The 21,400-nt window shown below is 47.8% G+C and overlaps 1 protein-coding gene across 2 annotated transcripts in view; it reads right to left on the bottom strand.

Annotated features, from left to right (window-relative positions):
* Positions 1–5,375: 5,375 nt before the first annotated feature.
* Positions 5,376–21,400, bottom strand: part of LOC143439647 (uncharacterized) — a 70,329-nt gene continuing 54,304 nt past the window's right edge. Inside the window, exon 4 of one of the 2 annotated variants that reach the window (XR_013107754.1) lies at positions 5,376–5,514. The gene's annotated coding sequence lies outside the window, so the exon portion shown is untranslated. Of the gene's footprint in view, positions 5,515–10,732; positions 14,929–21,400 lie in introns of those variants that run through there. The other variant, XR_013107752.1, reaches the window with a different exon arrangement.

Genomic DNA, 21,400 nt, shown 5'->3' on the forward strand with positions numbered 1-21,400 from the left:
CCAGGGCCAACTAACAAGTCCTTTGGGTGTGTAAGAGTCCTTTCTAGCAAGAACATCCCAGGGAAAAAAAAAAAAAAAAAAAAAGAACCTTCAACTTTTTTGAGAGGATTTGGCATGTGAAACCCCTTGGCACTTGCCACATCCTGTGGGGTGAGGAGGTGGAGGGAATGGGTGGTGGTGGTGGGGCGATTCCCCTTCTCCTGTCTTTGAGGAAGCTGGATCAGAAGAAGTGGTCTGTCCACACTCAATCACCAGGGGGCAGCATGTAGCCTATACTCTGGCAAGGGTCTGGGATTTCCAGTCGGGTGACCCAGAGGTAGAGGTTATTCAGAGTGGCAGCTGTGGAATTATCAGTGCCAGGTTGGGGAGTGCCTATATGTTCAACTATGATGTCTCAACCGAGACTGTGCAGGGAGGTAGAGTGACCCGTGGGATAAACACGACTGTGCTACTACTGCTAACTTCAGTGGCCTTGCCTGGTCTCTCTGCTATCTGTTGAATTTCATGAAACTAGGACTGTCTCTCTCTCTCTACCAGATCGTTGGTGACCTAATTAATCCACAGTCCGTTCTCTGCGACCCCAAGGTTGTCATAGAGATGCCACTTTGCCTGTGAATTCTGCTCCGCAGAACAAGGTTGAGGAGTACTCTGAAATCAAACTGAATGGAAGTGCCTCAGCCAGTACTGCGCCTGCTGCCAAGCCTACCGACATGAGTTCAGTTCCCGGTAGGAGAGAAGTGACTACCTGGAGGTAGACTTCCTGTGATTTAGTGTGGGTAAGCATGTTCACACATACATGCACACCAACACACACACCTAATAAATAATATTTTTCATTTGATTGTTATGAGTGTGGGTGTTTGCCTGCACACACGTCTATGTCTGTGCACAGTGTACTTGTAGTGCTCATAGAAGCCAGGAGAGAGTCTCTGGTCCCCTGGGACTGGAGTTACAGATGGTTATGAGTCTCCATGTGGGTTCTGAGAATCAAACCCAGGCCCTCTAAAGAAGCAGTGTTTTAACCACTGAAACATCTCTCCAGCACCCTAGGAAATGTGGATTTTTAAAAGAGGAGATAGCTGTATGATGGTGCACACCATACTGGTGCTCTCTCTGTTTGTGGGTATCTGTGTACACACATGTGTGGGTATCTGTGTACATGCATGAACATCTGTGAGGAGGCCAGAAGTTGTCTTCCTAATTGCTTTCCTTCCCCTCCCTCCCTCCTTTCCTCCCTCCTTCCCTCCCTCCCTCTCTCTCTCTTTCTTTCCTTCCCCCTCCCTTTTTCTCCCCCTCCCTCTCCCCTCCCCTTTCTTCTCCCCTTCTCCCCCCTCCTGTGTCTCCCCTCCCTGTCTTCGCCCTCTTTCCCTCCCCTTCCTCTCCCTCTTTGCCTCCCCCTCCTCTCCCTTTCTCTCTCCCTCCCCCTCCTCCCCTCCTCCCCCTCCTCCCCCCCCACTCCTCCTCCTCTTCCTCCTCCTCCTCCTCCTCCTCCTCCTCCTCCTCCTCCTCCTCCTCCTCCTCCTCCTCCTCCTCCTCCTCCTCCTCCTCCTCTTCTTCTTCTTCTTCTTCTTCTTCTTCTTCTTCTTCTTCTTCTTCTTCTTCTTCTTCTTCTTCTTCGAGACAAGAGCCTTTCACTGAAACAGAAACTCCCCGATTTGGCTAGACTAACTGTTCAGAAGCTCTGTGACTCTTCCTGTCTCTGCCTTCAATCACTGGGCTTGCAGCATGCACCTCCACACCTGTTTTGGGGGGCATTTTGTTTTTTGTTTTTTGTTTTTTACATAGGTGCTGGGGATACTGACTAAGTGCCTCATGTTCATGCAGCAAGCACATTACCTGGCTACAAAGGGAGGCTGCTTAAAACACTGCTTAGTGGTAACAGCAGGAGTGGTGGTCTCTCTCATCCCCCATCAGGGCTCTGCCTCCGCAGGGGGCAGCTGACTGTCTTCTCATAGCATGGCCTCTCTGACAAACCACTTACAACCTGTAGAACTTGCCTGTATCTCTCCACTAGCCAAAGTTCAAAAGCCAGAGAGATGGATCTGTGATGCCTCCTCTCCACAGACAGTAAAACTACAACTGGGAGAGGAGTTGGAGGACTTTCTGTGGCCTCCCAGTGACTTAGCAGCAGCTTGGGATTGACCTCTCATTCCTTGGGATGAGGAAGGAACACTGATGTAGCTTGAAGATCACAAACACCCTAGACCCAAGTAAGCACAGGCTTTCCTTGTCTTCTCTCACCCTCCTCCTCTCCCTCCTTTCCCACCTTTCCTCCTCCTTCCTCACTCTCTCTTTACTTTCTTCTTCTTTTCTTTATAAGGTGTCATGTGACCCAGGCTAGCCTCAAACTGACTGTAGCTGAGGATTACCTTAAACTTATGATCCTCCTGCATCTGTCTCATGAGTGCTGGGATTGTAGGCACTCGCCTCTACATGTGGTCATAGTTTATGGTTCTGAATGTCTTTGATGGTCTTTAGGAAAGCATGTGTCGTTTCTGTAGGCATTCGTGGCCATGTTCCCTGGGTCAAAGTTTCTTTCAGGCAACAGAAAGATAAAATAGATCCCTAGGACCCCCTCCCACTTTTCCCACCCAAGTTTTTCTGGTATTGTTAAAATGAGAGCTGCAGTTGTAGAGTCTCTGAAGAGAGGCCCGGAAGAGCTTTATGCTAGGCCTTCATCTCCTTGTTCTTGCTTGGCTCAGTTTTGTTGTCTGCCCTAATCAGCTTCTTTCTGCCATAGAACATGTACCTGGCAGCATCTTCACACCTTGGGAAGGGCCTCATCCAAAGATAAAGCCAGAGGCAGGTAGATCTCTGTGAGTTTGAGACCAACCTGGTCTGTAGAGCAAGTTCCAGCACACTCAGGGCTATGTAGAAAGACTCTGTCCCTCTATCGAACAAATAGCATACAAACAAACAAAAGAAGGAAAACAAAACAAAGACAAAGTCCCTCCCCTCCACCTCCAAATGAAAAGTACTGAGAAAGGATTCTGAGTGTCCAGTGTCTTGTGCTGGCCCAGTGCTCCCACTGGGACATGTTGTATGGGGTAGAGTCAATGGCAGGTGTCCTTCCAGATTCATCCTAGGAGCAGAGGAGTGGCTATCTGAAGAGGAAGTGTGCTCCCTTCTCCAGGAGCTGTGGCTGCGAATGATTCCCACAGGCCTCGATACGAGATGTCTCCTGATATGCTCGGTTACCCATCGATCTTCCTAATGAAAGTTTCTAATGTCCCATCTTCGTTGGCACCACTCCCTGAACATCCCATGCTGGCCCTGGCTCCCTCCCTTCACACACATTTGTCCTCATGTGTCTAGAAGGTGGCCAAATTCCTGATCTTAGCAGATCAATGCCTTAGCTATTCTCAGGACCATATCCCCTCCCCAGGTCAGAAGCTCTGCAACTCTCAATACCCTCTCGATCTCTTGTAGGTCTCCCAGCTCCCAAGTCTAGTTTATCCATCATTCTAAGTTGGAAGTGTGCTGAGTGTCCCTTTCTACAAGTTCCCCTAAAAATCCAGGGTACAATAACATTGTACAGGTCTAGAAATAGAGCCAAAAAAAAAAAGAAAAGAAAATAAATAGAGGCTTACTCAGTAAGTTCCAGGCTCATCAGAGGACAGAGAGTGGTGGCCACAGAATTTGAACTTGAGTTTCAAAGTCCAAGTGTAGCATGTGCTCTGATTTCTTCTACTACCTGGAAACAGCTGCTGGATGGATATGGAAGGTTCTTCTGTCACGGTGACTCTCGGTTCAACAGCCTTTTCTGAACAGTGGTCATATGCAGATAAGAGTCCTTCAACAGTTGAGGCCTTCCTTGTTGCTCACATATGAAGAAAGCAACTGACTTCCTGGCTTCTCTTAGGGCATGTGGGTCCTTGACTCAATGGGGGAAGACAGAAGAAAGCCTGTTTCCAAAAAGAGTTAAGTAGAAGAATCCACAGAAAGCACTTGGCTCATGTCTGGAATCTGTTTAAGTTAATTCTTTAATCAGAGCACTGAGTGGGGGCCGTATTGTCTTGTCCCCAGAAGTTGGAGGCTAGGTGTACAGCCTCCTCCCAAACTGCCCTCTCTTGCTGGTGGCAGCCCCAACACAGGTTCAGGTGAGTGCACTTACTCTCTCTACCCCCACCCCCAAGTAGAGAGGCCTTGCCTAGACAGGTGAAGACTGGCTCAGTTGGTACTGCTGGGTGGATGGATAGATGGGCTGGGATAGAGGATAGATAGATGATAGATAGGATAGATTCATACATAGTAGATAGATGATAGATACATACATACATACATAATAGATGATACACACACACATAGTAGTAGACAATAGATACAATAGAGGGATGGATGGGTGGATGGGATGGAATGGGTTAAATCGATAGAACCAATAGAGAAGTCGATATGCTAGATGGGTGGATGGGATGGGTAAGTAGATGCATGAAATCAATGGAAGGATAAATGGATGAATGGTAAAATGGACAGAGAAAACCCAGGCGTGGTGGCGCACCACCTTTAATCCCAGCACTTGGGAGACGGAGGTAGGTCTCTGTGAGTTTGATGCTAACTTAGTCTACATAGTGAGCTACCTCCAGGACAGCCCATTTCTAAAAGCCTAGCCCCCAACAACAACAATAACAAAAATGGATGGAGAACTGGACGGACGGATAGACGGGACAGCATGGAGGGATAAAGAGAGTTTTTCGTTGTAGTCCTGAAATTAGATAACCTCAGCTGTCGTGCGACTGACTGGTGATTCAACTCAAACAGCCATTTTCTATCCATTTGACCAACTGTGCTTTAGCAGGGACAGATCTACAGAATAGGGTCTCTTAACAGTTACTGAAGATTGTATGATAAAAGCCCCCAGCATTTCCCCTCCCAGTCACAAAACACCTCATTACTCTCTAATTGACCTTGAATGAGGTGGTGTTTACAGCTGTGACTTGGCCGCCATTGATCTTGCATTGATGAAGCGACCAGCTGAGCCGGCTGAATGCAGAATGCAGGACAAGAAGTAGCACAAAGAACTCCATGTTTCTAGGCACCCGCCTCTCCCACCCCCTTTGCTCCCCGAGTGAGCGAGTGAGCGAGCAGAGCAAGCAAGCGGGCCTGTGTGTGCGCGCGCGCGTGCATGCACACACAGTGTGTGCTTTTAAATAAACAAACAAGCAATTAATGAATTGCTGCAGAGCCAGAAGAGGAAGTGGGCCCAACTCTGTCCCAGCAGTAGGGCAGGCTGGCACAGAAGGCCCTGAAAGAGCATGCCTAGCCTCATTAATCTCACTGGAGGGGCCTGCTCTCCTGTAGCCGGCATTCTCTCGGAGCTGCTGGCTTGGCTTGGGCACTTGGGCAGCAATAGGAAGCTCTTTGCATCTGAAGGTGGGTTGTTTTTTTTTTTTTTTTTTTTTGTGGTTGTTCCAGTACTTTGCAGTGGCCAGGGGAAGATCAGCATTCCTGGCTCCTGTTGTCTGGGCCTGGCTGAGTGTAGGAGGCAAACCACTTCTGAGGCTTCAGATCACTCATCTGGAAAAAGAGGGGGTTAGACAGGAATGGCTCTTTTTTTTTTCAACTTGTATTTATTTATTTGCTTAGAATCTGTTCTTGAAACAAAAGCTAATTAGGTCACCTCTCTCCACTAGAACATATTACATTAAGTCGTCTGAGTGAGTGGGAAGGGGGTTGGGAGAGACAGCAAGCTCTTCACTCCTGTCCTTAGTTCGAGCGTGGCTCCCCAGAACCCCTCTGCTCACGCAGAACTCCATTTTCCAAGCACCTCTTTATCTTACTTAGTTCTAAATGGGGTTGATACTCACCAGAAAGATTGCCAGCAATGGGAACCTGACAAGTGAAGCCTTACACAAATTACAGCATGGTTGTGCTGGTGGTGGGTGATAGTGGAGATGGTGGTGGTGGTGGAGGCGGCGGTGGTATTTATTCATTTATTTGCTAACAAAGATTCCAAAGGCAGGTAGTCCAGGGTTGATGGGGCAGCCCCATAGCAGTCTGAGAGAAGAGGTTCCCTCCCTTTCCCTTGTGTTCAGTCACCCTGAGCCCATGACTGCCAATCTCGAATTGGACCTGTGGTGTGCAAAGGCTGCTGAGGCTCCAGACATCATGTGCTCGCCCGCTCTAGATAAGGAAAGGGAGGAAAGGAAGACCGGTGGATTGGCCACAGCAATTGAATCCGCTCCCTTTGAAAAGCTTTCCAGTCTCCAGCTGACATCTCCTGGGCAAGAACGTTACATGGTGACTTCTGGCTTGGGGAGAAGGTGGAAAAAGTTTCCATTGTTACTTTGTTTCAACATGGTGTGTTGGCATCCATGATAAAACAAAAACAACAGAAACAAGAACAACAGGGCCTTGCTAATAAGGATGAGGAGAAGAGTGGATAAGCCATGGGAAAGGGCACTAGAACAAGCTAAGACCTGTTCAACATTTGCGAAGCACTGGGTACTCTGCTGAGCGATACATATATATTCATACATATATATTCATACATATATATTCATACATATATTACCTCATTTAACTCTTGGAACCGTTCAAGGAAGCAAACATCCACGCCTATCTTTTAGCTCAGGATGTTGAGGCACAGAGGATTTATGGAACTTGGCCAAAAATCCTCAGCAAATAAAGAAGCAGATTTTTGCTTAGATGCGGATGCTGGAGATAGAGCCATCAGGTAATGCTTAAAGAAGCCACGTTCTCTCCATCTACACTGTTAGGCACCAGTCATCCCCAAGTATAGCCCAGGCTAGCCTCCAACTTGCCTGGAGGGCTGTGAGGTCAGTAACCTCCAGGATCTTCTCGTGCTATTTCAAGGGTTCTCAAAGAAGGGGGCTGAGGTGCTGCAGCCTATGCCAACACTGTTCCTGGCAGTCTCCTTGTCAGCTGTCCTGGTGAGAGGCAGCTCTGACAGGCTGGACCTTGATGCACCAGCCAGAAAGGAAGTGTTTTAGATACGCTTTGGCGGCATTGCAGGGACTTGACAAGCAGCAATGATTTATGAGACGAGATTAAAAGAGCTAAATATATATGGGCTGGCACAGTAAGAAGAAGGTAGTGAGGAGAGGGAGGGAGGCTGCATGAAAGTCAGAGAGCCCAGGTCTCAGAGAGCACTGCGCTGGAGGGCTGCCACCCAGGTCCAAGGGAAAAAGAAGTCAGAGCCAGGGCTGTGCTCTGTGGGTCCAGTGTTTAGAGCTTGGTGTGCTACCTACCAGCTCTGATTCAGTAGGTAGAAGAGGGCTTGTCAGGCTTGCCATGGTGGCACACTTCTGGGATCCCTGCACTCTGGAGGTGGAGGCGGGGAGCATTCCAAGTTCAAGGCCAGTCTAGGTGGAATAATGAGACCTCACTTGAAAGCTCAGTGGTGCACACCTGTGACCCCAGTTCTCTGGAAGCAGAGGCAGGAGGATGATGGTACGTTAGAGGCTAGCCTGGGCTATACATGGGGATGGCTGATGCCTAAGAGTGTAGATGGTGAGAAAGTGGCATCTCTAAGTGGAGCTTTACAGACACCAGCTACAATTTTCCTTGGAGTCTTTTCAGTATTATTCCAGCTTTCAAATGAGACCCCTGAGGAAGGATAGCTGAAACTGAGGCCAAATAAGAAAAGCCCAATTTCTACCTGGGTTTCCATTGTTAACAGGAAGCAGGCTCTCGTGGGAGGAGCATTCTCTGTACCTTATTCTTCACCAGCCGCTTCACTCAAAGAAGAGAAATGGGCCAAGGGCAGAATGCCAGGTCTCCAGTGGCCTTTGGGGTTGGTGGCAGTGAACACCTCAGACTATCTGTTCTAATCTCTCCTCTTCATTTCGTCAGAGGGCACATCCAGCAGACTCTGTCCTCTTAACTCCACTTCAGGGCAAGGACACGTCTCGCCTCTTCATGATTTCTTCCTTGAACCGAACAAAGTACTTATCTTCCTCTTTTTCCTCCTCTTCTTCTTCCTCCTCCTTTTTCTCCCACATCTTTGCCTCCTCCTTCACCCCCACCTCTTCCTCCTCCTTCCTTCTCCATCTCTTTCTTTAACTCTTGAACTTGGGATAGAGTCTAGGGCCTCACTCACGTGCAACATGAGTCCTACCACCCAGTGTTAGCTGTGCAAATGTGTAAACACACAACTAAACTGGCTATAGTAAGAGCTGGGTCGATTGGTAATAAAGTGACCTCAGACTCAAGAGATGTCACACAGTCCTAGCCAGAATCAGATCCAGAAATGGCACACGGGGACACCTAGGACAGCAGAGAAAACATTGCCCCTCATTCAAAAAGCAACATTCTTCTCTTGGGACTGAAACTTTCACAGATAGCCAGGACGTGACAGCTATATTATGTAGTCTCAGCTCAGTCCATGGGCATGGCCTCATGGATCACGGGGTTCTCCAAGGGTGTCTGATATTACAGTCAGTTTATTCACAGGGAGAAAAGGTTTTGCTGCACCAGCTTCTCTAGGGCCGAAGACTGACGCTGCTCAGTTCTCATTTATCAACTGGAGATCCAAAGGTGAGAGACGTGGAACTTCGTTTTGTGACTAAGCGTTTGTCTGGGCCCGAGGGAGGCTTTTGGGTTTGGGTGATATACTACGTCTTGCTCGCTTGTGAGAATTTGTTGTTTCTTGCAGAGTTCATACTGAAGTCTACCTAGTGCATGGACAAGAAGCATGCATTTAAAGTCCTCAAGTCTTGACTAAGACTTCACAAAGGTGGACTCCAGGTGTTTCCCAGTGATATCCTCTCCCTCTCCTTAGATGGTAACTTCTGATGTTTTTTTCTTTTGACATTTTTTGAGGTCCTTTTTAGATCTCGCAATTAAAATGCTTCTCCCTCTCTCTCCCTCTCCCTCATCCTCTCTCTCTCCCCCTCTCCCTTTCCTCTTCCTTTCCTCCCCCACTCTTTCTCTGTGTGTGTGTCTAGGGCTTCTTTATCCCCGTTTCCCATATGGCTTTGTTGAATAAGTCTCTTTACACCTGATTTTCACGATTACTCATTTACTTAGTTGGCTTGTGGTGGATGAATGGCTAAGCCTCTGCCTCTATCCATAATATCTCAAACAAGAATATTAAAACAGCTAATGAACCACACTTAAGGCCAACACACATATCGTAAACCCTGTGACCTTCAGTTTTAATCTTACCAGCATTTTTTTGTCAATCATAACCCTGAACCATGCACCCTGAAAGGTACCTTACAGTTTTATTTCAATTTCATTAAAGGAAATTCTTTAAGATAAAAGAAGAAAGCAAACTAGTTCCTTTGTTTAAACTTATATTTAAAGTTTTATTTACTTAAACTTTAAACCTACCTATAAATTGCATCCTTTGAAGGATATCACTGAATACAGTGAATTACATAGACATTTTAGTGTACTAAAACATTTAAGTGCATATGTCAATATCCACACTGGAATCTGTTCAGTGCGTGTACTCTCATTTACCTGATAAACTCTAAACTCCAACTCCTTTTCACATTGGCTGGTCCTGGAATTCCTTTCTGTGCCAAGTGAAGATCCCAGCTACACCTGAGGAGCCATCTCTGCGAGGAATTTCTCAGGTTTTACAATCTGCAAGGCTGAGTTGTCTCCTGCTACCTAGAGTATCTGCATATTCACTTCCTCCCATAAGCTTCTGATTCTAACAGGTACTAACATGTCATCTTCCGAGGAGCCCGAGAATCAGGAGCAGTTTCCAGAGCAAAAGCAGGGTCTGTGGGTAAGGCTGAAAGTCCCATATTCCTTGAGGGTTTGGAAGCCATGGAGAAACAGGAGGAAGGAAGTCAGAAAATTGAATGGGAGGGACAGGGGCAGACGAACTGGCCAGGACTTCCTCAAGCAGCTGAAAGACAGTTTCAGGGAGAGCTCATGGTTCTCAGTGTAGATTTTGCCTACATGTATGTCTAGTGAGAGTGTCAGATCCCCTGGAACTGGAGTCATAGACAGTTGTGAGCTGTCATGAGGGTGCTGGGAATTGAACCCTGGTCCTCTGCAAGAGCAGCCAGTGCTCTTAACCATTGAACTACCTCTCCAGAACCTACAGTCTTATTTTTTGAATCAGTAGAAGACTATGCTGGGAATACCTGGCCTCCACTTCTGGGTGACAGATGGAAGCTAATGCTGTTTTACTGTGTCTATGGACACAGGTTTCCCTGAGCAGAATAGGTGGCAGCTTCAGGACCACAATCACCCAGGTGCCCAATTTTCCTGCCCCTCCCTAGCCTTGCTTGAAGCTCAGATCAGCCTCCAGCCTCAGCAGCAATGGGTGGACCAGGGCAAGATAGAAACTGGTGGTGACTGATTTATGTGCTTATTGTATGTAAATGATTTGGCAAGAGCCACAGACCTCCTCTTGACCCTGAGTTCTGATACTGAGCTGGGCGTGGGGAAAGAGCTGCAAAAGTCTCTACCCTTCGCCCACTTCAGGCTTTGAATACTTTGTTTCAGGCCCACCCAACAGAAGGAAGGAGTGGGAGCTTACTGGTGAAGAACCATGAAATACAGTCACTTCTCGACACCATAAGATGTGTTTATAAAAAGATAAAGAGAGAAGGGGCTATATTTCGGTAGAGGTGTATGGAGGAGAGGGTGCCTTGGTGGGCCCATGCTGAGGCATCTCTTCTCCCTGAGGGACCAGCCACACAATGGTATAGTATAGAACAGAGTTTATTCAGGGCATGGGGAGGGGAGTTAAGAGGGTAGTAGAGGCAGAGAGAGAGAGAGAGAGAGAGAGAGAGAGAGAGAGAGAGAGGAAGAAGAAGAAGAAGAAGAAGAAGAAGAAGAAGAAGAAGAAGAAGAAGAAGGAAGAAGAAGAAGAAGAAGAAGAAGAAGAAGAAGAAGAAGAAGAAGAAGAAGAAGAAGAAGAAGAAGAAGAGGAGGAGTAGAGAAGTAGAGGCTAGCCATGAGGGGGGAGGAGAATGGGAGAGAGGACAAGAAGGCAAGAGCAAGAGAGAGAGAGGAGGGGGCAAGCAGCCCCTTTTATAGCGAGTCAGGCCTACCTGGCTGTTGCCAGGTAATTGTGGGGTGGAGCTTAGACAAAATGTTAACATTTTCCAGTCTGGGATTGGTTTGTTTTTGTTAAGTGGTCTCTGCTCTGGCAGAGCTAGGTGTCAAGGGGCAAGCAGGGCACGTGGGGATGGCCAAATGTACACCCTAGACCCTGTCTTGGATTTCCATGACAGTTCCCTGCCTGGCCAGGAATTTGAGCTTTTAGCAAACACTTTGGCCATTCCTGAACAAAGCATTGCTCTGGCAGGTTGAGGATTCCAGATCAGTTTTATCTTCTTGGCCTTCCCCCTCTATCGGAGGTTTTCCTTCAGAGACTCCTTTTTCCTCCCTCCAAGACTACCAGAGGGTCTTATGTCTGCAGCCTGGAGCCTGCCTGGAACTCAGGGCAGCTTCATCCTCAGAGGGAAGAGTCATGTTAGCAGGATCACCAGAACAAAGCCAGTGCTTGTAAGCAAGGGAACTGTGTCTGGTTTTGCCATCAGTAGCTGGACCTTAGTAGCTGGGCCTTTTCTCTCTCAGTCACCCTGTTTCCTCTTGGGGACAGGGAAGCCTGGCTTAACACAGCAGAGGCAGGCTTGGAGCTATCTATGGATCCAAGTATTTGAAGAGGAGGAGTGACAGGAGCAGAGGGAGGAATGAGAGAGGGTGGAGGAAGAAGGGGGAGATTTGAGACAGAGGGGTGGACTGAGGGAGGAAGGGAACGTGTAAAAGAAGAAATGAAGGGGGGAGGAGGGAGGAAGAGGGAAAGGGAGAAGAAAAGGGGGAGCTGGTGAGGAGGAAGGGGAGGAAGAATGAAGGAAAGGGAGAAGGGCTCCCATTCCCAGTATTTGCTTCTGTTCCACTCATCCAATAGGTCTCTCTGTGTCCACCCTCATCACCAGGAAATGCTCACAGTGTCCTTTTGTCTCTAAGAGCCATCATCCTCACCTTTCCAGCTCTAAGCTCAGGTACCCAAAGCTATGTTGACTATTAACAGTGGAGACCCGCTTGCACCTCTGTCTGTCTGTGTTCATACATTGATCCTCACTGTCAGCTCTCTGTGACTAAAGAACAAAGAACAGACTGGCTCTTCTCCGACCTAGAACAGCTGCAGCTGCACAGGAAGACCTTAGGAGGCACCTGACTTCCAGCATGCTCCAGGCAGGGCTGCTTGGGTGCTGGGAAGAGTAGGACCCTGGGGTTCAGCCCTGCTGAAAAAGACACCTAGGGTCAGCATCCTGGCGTAGCCGCAGCTCCACTGACAGGTTTATTACCAAGCTTTACAACTTCCAAGCTTAGTCACTGCTGAAGTCAGGCCGCTCAGAAACAAACACATAGCAAAGCTGTGACCCAGCTGCCTGATCTGGGAGAGGCGACCCACCCTGGGCAGAACTGGCACAAGGGCGGCAGCAGGCTGAGGTCGGGTGAACTACACTTGTCTTTAATTTTCTTTGTCATTTCTTTGAAGCAGTTATGTTCCTTTGAAGCAGGTGTGAGAAGCAGGTGCCTGCAGACACCTGAGAGAGCCTAACACCCCAAGGATGTGGGACGTCCTGTCCCCAGGCCTCCCCTGGGAGCTCAGCCTGAAGCTTGGAGGAGAGAAAGAAAAAATAAAAAAAAGAATTTAAGGCCTTCCTAGCTTTAGTTCATGAATAGAGAAGAGTCCAGGCCTGGATCCAAAATAGTTCAACCCAAATTCCTTTTCCCCGGCTGCTCTTTCCCCATACATGGCCTCCACAAAACCCTGACCTCCCCCAACTTCCCTAGCTGTGACCCATTACTAAGTGCAACCCAGTGCTGCAGCTCTTCTTCTGTCTAGGTTTGCAGCAAGCCGAGATAGAGCAGCAGTTAGTGGCTCTCCTGCTCAACTGAGCACAATCAGGATAAATAATTCCACTTGGAGGCAGTCCCTCCTGCTCTCTGGGGCTTCCAGGACATGGATCATCCCTTCCTGCTGCCTGTCCCTGCGGTCAGCTCACCTCATGTTCCTGTCCCAGGCTGGAGAAAGGATAAGGAGTCCTGTTAGTCGGAAGCATGTTTGGGGAGCTGGGGAAAAACCTTTAGGGGAGCCTTGAGCTTGTGTGGTTCCTTTGGATTACGGCTCAGTGCACAGGGGTGCTCAGAGGTGCACAAGGGTCAGGCCCCGTGCATTTGGTCTCTAGTTCCCTGCCTGACTTGCCCAGATCACATCAGTGCTCATTGGCCAGGGAATCTAAGTGCTCACCCCGAAACTCTTGCTGAAGTCAGGACATAACAAATAACAAACACATCCTTTTCTCTTCGGGACTTTTGCTTCTGAAACACAGTCTGCTTCTTTCAAGTCCTTTCCCCTTATCCCAGCATGCACCAATGTTTCATGATAAAGCTTACTCTTGGTTTTCATCTATTTGTAACATAGTGAAAGCTGCTGTAATGTTGTTAAATACGGACCCAAAGTTCCCAGCCACGAAGGTAATGAGTGTCACTGGGAAGTGCTTGACAGGGCTGGTTGAGTCTGTACATCTAAGAAGCTCTGAGAGCTAGGGGACAGTTGTGATGTCACATCCAAATCTACATGACACACATGTGTGCATCACTGTAAGGGTTTCCTGGATCAGCAACAAAACCCATACTTAGGATATTAGTTCCAGAGTGTGCCAGACTTAAATCCCAACTATACCACTTACTAATTTCACGATGCAGGCCAGTATGTAAACCTTAGAGTCTACAGCTGTCAGATGGGAGGCAAGAACACCTGCCTGTCTGAGAGGCGGAGCTTTAAACTATGTCGGTCGGGAATGGCTATGTAACGTCCCGTCCCGCCCCAGTGGTGAACAGTAATGAATGGCATTTGAGTGTTGCTGAATCTTGGCTAGGCTGTTTGCTGCTTCAAGCTGAAGGTCTGGTGGGCTCAAGTCCACTCGTTGAGTTTCACTCAGGCTCAGGACAACGTGGCAGCAGCTGCCTCCAGGACACTTCCCACAGTAATGACAGGACACAGAAGAGAGCCAGGGTCAATGGCTGCCGAAGCATGTTCCAAGCCTTTAGGTCGTCTTATAACTTATATCCCATTGGCTAGAACAAGTCTGAAGGCTGAGCCTGGCGGCAGAGACAGAAAACTGTATTCGGTCCCCAAGCAGGACCTGATAAAGATACAAATCAGGCTAGTCCCATCAACTACAGAAGGTGCAGCTCATTTAAAACCACCATTCGGTTCCTGACTCATGGTTGGTACTTAGAAAAGGGGTCCGTGGTTGCTGCTTGGCCCTGGATGAAGACCTGCTTCAGACTCATTCTAGATAACAGCACACTCCAGGTCTCACTCCGCACTGATGGAATGTCACGAACTCGGCCCCGATCTGGGTGCTCTCCTTCCTCTCCCACAGTGCACTTCGCTCTCACCGAAGTCTATGTCCATGTCCTATGTTTGTGTGTGTGTATATGTGCACACGTGTTATGTGCATACACATAAATAAAGTGAAATCTAGACTCTGCCTGTGAGAGACAACGTGATGTCTTCTGGGCTTTTATTTCTCCAATGTAATGATCTCCGGCTCTATTAATTTTTTCGTAAGTGTTTTACTCTTGTACTTTGTTGCAGATGAGCAAAGTCTCATCATGCAAATGTTCTGCATTTCCTTTCTCTTTTCATCTGGTAATGAATCTCTGGGCTTGTCCCACATCCCAGCAATTATGAATAGTGCAGCAGCAAAGATGAATGGTACCCATCGCCTGAGATAGGACTAACACTGCAGCCCTGGGCCATGAAGGGGACGCTGGGGAGTCTGAACCACAGCTTACTTAGTAATGAGATGCTGGTCTCATGCCCTGCCTCTTCTGTCCTTCCCTTGAGGTTTAAGGCATGTGTATAACCTTGTGAGCATCTCTTTTGAGGTAGCCTTGCTGAGTCCCATGAAGACAAGATCTTTGTCCTTATGAGTCAGCCAATACCGGTGCTTGGTGTAGCCTCTACATCTTCATCTGTTGGGTGAATGAAGAGACAAACACGTACCCGTTCATTGACACTGATCTTGGCGAAATGCAAGGTATGACATTCCTTAAAGACATTTTGGGAAGTTAAAAAATTTCAGAAGAAAATATGGAATGCCTTCCACATGGCTGGAGTACATGCAGGATGTCTACTTATCCTTTTTCTCTCCCTCCCTCCCTCCCTCTTTCCCTTCCTCCTTTTCTCTCCTCCTCCCTTCCCTCCCTCTGTCTCTTTTCTTCCTTTCTTTCTTCCCTCCCCCCCTCTCTCTTCCTCCCTCCCTTTCTCCAGTGATCTGCCCTTAAGTCCTGGCACCAGATACTTAAGAATACAGAGCCTGAAGTTTTAGAAGCTATGCTTTGTGCTTCCCATAATTTTAGCTAACTCAGCCATTCTGGATTTCTGACGGGGTTGAAAACTTATAGTCTCATAGCCAATCCTGGCTATTTACCTTGAGAGAAAAGATTTGAGTGGATGGTATTCAGCTGACAGTCATTCTAAAGCCAAGGAAAAAGCCAGGTTCAGAACTAAGTGTTTTAGTTAGGAGAGATGACAGAGGTTCTGGTTAGTCAACAAAATGATGGACTGGGTATTAGGACTATCTTGTACCTCACTGGTACAAATCGGCATAATTATGCTCTAATTGTATTTTGAGAGAAAAGTTTTATTTTAACAGGAAGGGGGATATGTAGGAGGAGCTAAGGGGGAAGGAGTACTGAGAGGAAGAGAAGGAGTAAGGAGAGGAGGAGAAGAAGGAGAGGAGAAGCTAGGTGATGAGAGAGAGAAAGAGAGAGAAAGAGAGGGGGGACATGGAGGCAGATGTTCACATGTCTCCACCAGTCAAAGACAGTTTATATATCTAGGTTGGGTATTGGGTTACACTTCTGATTGAGCATTACCAAACTTATAAAGCCCTTGATTAACATTTTTAAAAAGTCTATAAAAGCAAAAAGTAAAAGGGGACATGGGATAGGGGTTTTCTGGGGGTGGGGGGGGGGGGGAGACGGGGAAAGGGGATGGCATCTGAAATGTAAATAAAATATCCAGTTAAAAAGAAAAAGAATACAGAGCCTGGATGTTTAAAGCATAGCTCTTCTCCCAGCTTCTCTTCTCGTTCCAGATCTTTCTAGAGCTCCTTGGTGGGCATTTGAGGTTGCATAGAGAAAGCCATTTACTTTGAATTTCTCTTTCAGATCTCTCACAGATCTTTCCTGTGCCCCTTGGTCTCTGTGACTCAGGCAGGCTTATCAGCCACTAAAATATATATATATATATTGCCAGCGTCTCATTAAAATATTGAAATTTCTCACACCAGATGGCAGAAAATGTGAGTTAACAAGACTGCTAACAGCCAAGAACACCGTCCCCCTGCCCCAGCCAAGAGCACTACATCCGTGCCCCCAGCAGCTCAGAAGAGGTGGTCAGGGCAGAGAAGGCCACAGAGGATGAGGGTTAGGGTTAGATACACAGTGAAAGCAGTGGCACCACTGCCAACCATGCCAATGGTGTAGGAGACTGCACACGGCAGGGCAGCAGCCACAGTGACAGGGGTTTCCTATATAAAGATGATGTTCCAAGGAATGGTATGTATCCAGGGTGCCAGGCAGCTATGGCTGCCACAGAAAACCGAATTCCAAAGAATCAGAGAGCATTACTCTGATAAGAATAGTCCTGGGAGCATTTGTAGCCATTCTCACATAGGGGGTTCCCAACTAGTGGCAGCAAGAAAAAAATACTCCCCGTACAAGTTGCTGAGGGTTCCAGGGATTCCACAAATGGGGCATCTATAATGTCTGTCTCAAAGAAGCCTCAGCATGAGTAATATACCCATTGTTTTTAAAAATTGCTCCGACAAACCACCTGATAAAGCAACTTAAGGGAGGGAAGATTTATCTGGGACAAGGTTTCAGCCCATCACAGGAGGGGGGAAGTAGAGTTTAGCAGGAGCACATGGCTGCAGCTTCTCAAACCATGGTGGAACTCAATCTGTTGGAGAGATAGTTCAGACAAAACCGTAACAAGTGGCTTCACCAGCATAGAGAACAAAAGACTGTAGTCTCTAAAGCCTTGATGGCTGTACTAACTAATGAGTCTCAGCTGGGCTGTCTGTCCTTGGTGTGTGCCCTAACTCCCGCCTCTGCCCTGTGGCCTTCCCAGGGTCTCCTCACTGCTGTTCCAACTCAGCCACCTGCTCCTGCACCCTGATAAGCTTCAGGCTTTTGTCTGGCCATCGTGTGGCCCTTCTGTGACATAGAATTGAAATATCTTCATTCTGTGCCCCTCTTCCCAGTGTGAGTCCTGTGATGATGGTTGACTTTATGCAGTCAGCTGACTGGGCCACTAAATGCCCAGATATGTGATTAAACTGCACTCTGGGTGTTTCTCGATGCTTCACTAAGATTAGTACTGAAATCAGAGTAAAGCCGATGGCTTCCTTTGAGTGGCCGCTTGAAGGACCAGGTGGATCTCAAAGGTTAGCACTCTAGGAGACAAGAGGCAAGCTTGTTGGTGGGCTTACTGTGACTAGACCTCTTTTGGAGTCTTGGGATTTAGGGGGGGGCATCATTCTGGATTTTGTTCTGTGGCTCTCCTGGTCTGTAGCTGGTGTTGTGGTTGAGTTTTTTGGTAAAGTCATCTGAGAAGAGGGAATCTCTGTTGAGAAAATGCCTCTAGAAGATTGGCCCATGGAGGCATTTTCTTGATTAATCATTGATGTGGGAGGGTCCAGGTCACTGTGGGTGGTAGCACTCCTGGGCAGGTGGTCTTGGGTTGGATAAGAAGGCGGGCTGAGCAAGCCAAGGGGAGTAAGCCAGTATGTAGCATTCCTCCATAGCTTCTGCTTCAGCCCCTGCTTCCAAGCTCCTTCCTAGGTTCCTTGAGAACCTGCCTTAGCTTCCCTCATTGATCACTGTGATCAGGATGGGTAAGCCAAATAAATCCTCTCCTTCCCAAGCTGCTTTTGGCTGCGGTCTTTATCACAGTGATTAAAAACAAACTAAGACATGAGGTCTGGGGTAGCACCAATCTGGCTGGGGTAGCACCAATCTCCCTGGGCTCCAGCTAACTTGCCATGGATGTGTTTCAGTCCTTAATTGTGTGAGGTAATGCTAGTTCTCTCTCTTACTCTCTCTCCTTCCCTCCCTCTATTCTTTTCTCCCTCCTTGGCTCCCTCTCCCATATTTCCTCATCTGCTTTCTTTGCCTCCTCATGATTTGCCAGGCTCAGCAAAGCATCCCTGAAGAGGGTAAAATGGCCACTGCCTGAGAGCCTCACCTGAGTCATGGGGAGAAACCTACAGGGACTATGTGGGTTTGGTGGGTGATAATTTAGGTTGCTTATTCCAAAGACCAGAAGCTCAATGTCAGGGCTGCTAATCCATCTCTGTGTGTCTCCTGGATCAACCCAGAGAATTAAATCCAGAATTGAAATGCTACAGTCATTCTGGACAGGAGAGCTTACTTAGCAAGACCAGCTCTTTCCTTGTGGAAAAGGGAGGCCTAAGACCTGCTTGAGAAGGAGGTTAGGATGGGGTTCTGCTAGGGCGCTGGAATCTGCTGCAGGCTGAGAAACAGAGTCCTTGTTACTTCAGGGCTTTTAAGTTATGGTAACCTGTAGGGTGTAGAAGGATGAAGACTCCTCAGACAGGGTCTTCTCTGGCCACCTTTCCCACAGGAAGCCTCCCTGAAGTCAGGCCTTCTCAGTCCTTCCCACACAGCTTCTACCTCTCCTAAGCCTCATCTTGGGTGGCTGTCTGTTTTCTTTCTTTTCATCCCAGGAAATTCTATGTCCCAACAGATAGAACATGGGATTCCAAGGTGATCCAGGGGGGAAAGCTGTTGTGAAATTTCTCAGGCCAAAGCAAATCTATTTTATCTGGCTCAGGCAAGCTCCTGTTTGCCCAGTATATAACCCCAAATCTAGGGGACCCCACAGAAAGGATTCCCTCATGGGAGGAGTTAGGGGTATAGAGCTGTTAATTCCAAAATGGCTCTGACTCTTGTGGCTATGGGACTGAGGAAGACACTCTGCTTCTGAATGTCTTATCTGATTGTCTATGAGATGAGAAGGTAATGGTTCCTGTCTTTGGAGGAGGTTCCAATTAAATTGTTAACACTTAGAGTGATTAAATCACAAGGCATAAAAACAGTTATTTAGACTGTGGTGCCTACCATGAGTAATTGTGGTTAATGAAAGGCAGGTCCTGCCACCTCTGTTAAATGAGATGTGTGTGGTTATCTGGAATGAGATATAGAGAATTTCTACAAATTCTCATTCTTTCTTCTTCCCTGATTGCTGGCAGACTCAGCCTTAGTAAGAAAGCTGTGAGAGTGAATTCGGCTGTGGGGATGGTCAGAGAAAACACGGCCTTGTCTCAAGGGGCCTCATAGCTGGAGACCAGGTTGGAAGTGAGACCACTGTACAGTGTCATGCCTGCTCATGGTTCTGGACTCTGCTGGCCCCACAGAGCTGGCTGCCCTTCACATCATGGTTTCCAGGAGAACCTCTTACAGCAGAGCCGCATCTTCTGGCCCTGGACACAACACAAGGTAAACTTCTGATTTCATTTTCTCTAGCAACAGAGTAAGCCCATTCTCCTCCCTGACCTGGAGGCCACTTTTACTTCCCTTCCTTTTGGATGTCTGGGGTACTTGATTGGGCCATGGGGTGCCCAGATAACTGGGTAGTCTTATCTTGGGTGTGTCTCCGCCAGTGTTTCTTGACAGATAATTCTTTAAAATAGTAGGTTGAGAAGAGCAGTTGGTGGACTCATCAATTGCACATTTTTTGAAGTATAAGAGGTGCTTCCTGCGTCAGTTGCTTTTCAATTGCTGTTGTAAAATGCTATGATCAAGAACATTATAGAAGGAAGACTTTATTTGCACTCAAGGTTCCAGAGAGGTAAGAGCCAATCGTGGCAGGAAGCATGGCGGCAAGAGGCAGGAGGCGGCAGGAACTGGATGCAGAGCTCACAAGTCTTCAAATGCAATCGTGAAGCAGAGATGGGAATGGAGATAGTGGTTGGCTTTTCATCTCAAAGCCTGACCGCAGCGATGCACTTCCTCCAGCAAGGCTGTACCCCCTAAACGCCCCCAAACAGTGCCTCCAGCCAACTGAGGACTAAACGTTCCAATGTCTGAAGCTATGGGTATATTTCTTATTCAAACTACCACACTTCTTTGTGGCCTTTGAATTTGTGAATCATCCTGAAGACAATGGGACTTCACTAACACAACATGTAAACTAATTACTTGTCTTTTTCTACAAACACAGCCTCTTGGCTGTTTTCCTGGAGAAGTCTGTGGATCCAGTTCCTTGCTGAGGGAGTCTGGGGTCCTTCTCATAGGCCCATGGCCTCTCTGTCATTCATCTTGTTAGAAAAGGAGTCCCTGCATAAGAGGCTTCTTCAAGATGCCAGGGCTTCAGGGTCTGTTTTTAGTACCTCAGTGCCTGTAGTCTTGATACCCGAGTGTCACGGGAGATCTGCTGGCATGTATAGTACACATTGCACGCCCCTCCCCGTTGGCTTTACTTACCAAGAGGGATGCACAAACCCAGTAAGGAAAACCCATCAACACGCTTTGACCTGCTATGTGGTGCAAATCTCTTGCGGAAGCAGCAACGGGGCATTATGGGAAAGATGACCTCAATTCGGAAGCGGTGTTTGTTGAATTCAGTCTTCAGCCAGTTCACGTTCCTCATACGAGTGGAAATTATTTCTGGGATTAAGTTTTCACCGCACTGAATGCGTTAGTGGGTTTCTGCTTTTTTGTCTTCAGACAGAGGACATAACCCTCAGTGAGGCGGTCTGTGGGGACCTGGACAGCTGGTGTGGTGGCAGAATGCTGGCTGACCGCAGGGATTAGGGCCAAACGCATGCAACCCATTTCACACTGAAAAATAAGCTGATTTGTTTTTTGTTTTTAAATAAGCCTTATTAAAAACTGGCCGCTGCTCATGGAGGATCTGTGGAGAGCGTCACCGGGCGGGACGCTCCCAGGCTTGGCAGCCAGCAAAGCTGCTTTCAAATCGCCACTCCTTTTAGCTACAAGCTCAGGAATCTTTCACAAAGTTTCACTACCCAGGGCCAGGAGCTAAGGTCTCATTGGTGGCTGAGTGTGGGTAGCTGTGGGCCGGATTGTCAAGTTTCATGGGACATGACAGCCCTTCCTACTCTCTGCAGACATCAGCCTTTCTGTGATTTCTTCCAGCCATGACCTTTCCGGTCAGGCACAACTTCCCAGTGCAATGATTTTATCCCTTCATCTGCATCCTCTTCACCAGAGACCCCACCATCATTTTGAAACAGAGCAGCAGTAACCATGGGGTATCCGGTTTGTGTCTGAGGGATCTACAAGTCAGAGCTACTTCTTCCCTATCGTATTTTGGAGGAGTGTACGATGTGGGGATACATGTAATGATGCATGAGGTGTCTGCCCTCTGGGCTGGCGGCAAACACGTGGGGGT

Source organism: Arvicanthis niloticus, chromosome 1, assembly GCF_011762505.2.
Source record: "Arvicanthis niloticus isolate mArvNil1 chromosome 1, mArvNil1.pat.X, whole genome shotgun sequence".
NCBI lineage: Eukaryota > Metazoa > Chordata > Mammalia > Rodentia > Muridae > Arvicanthis > Arvicanthis niloticus.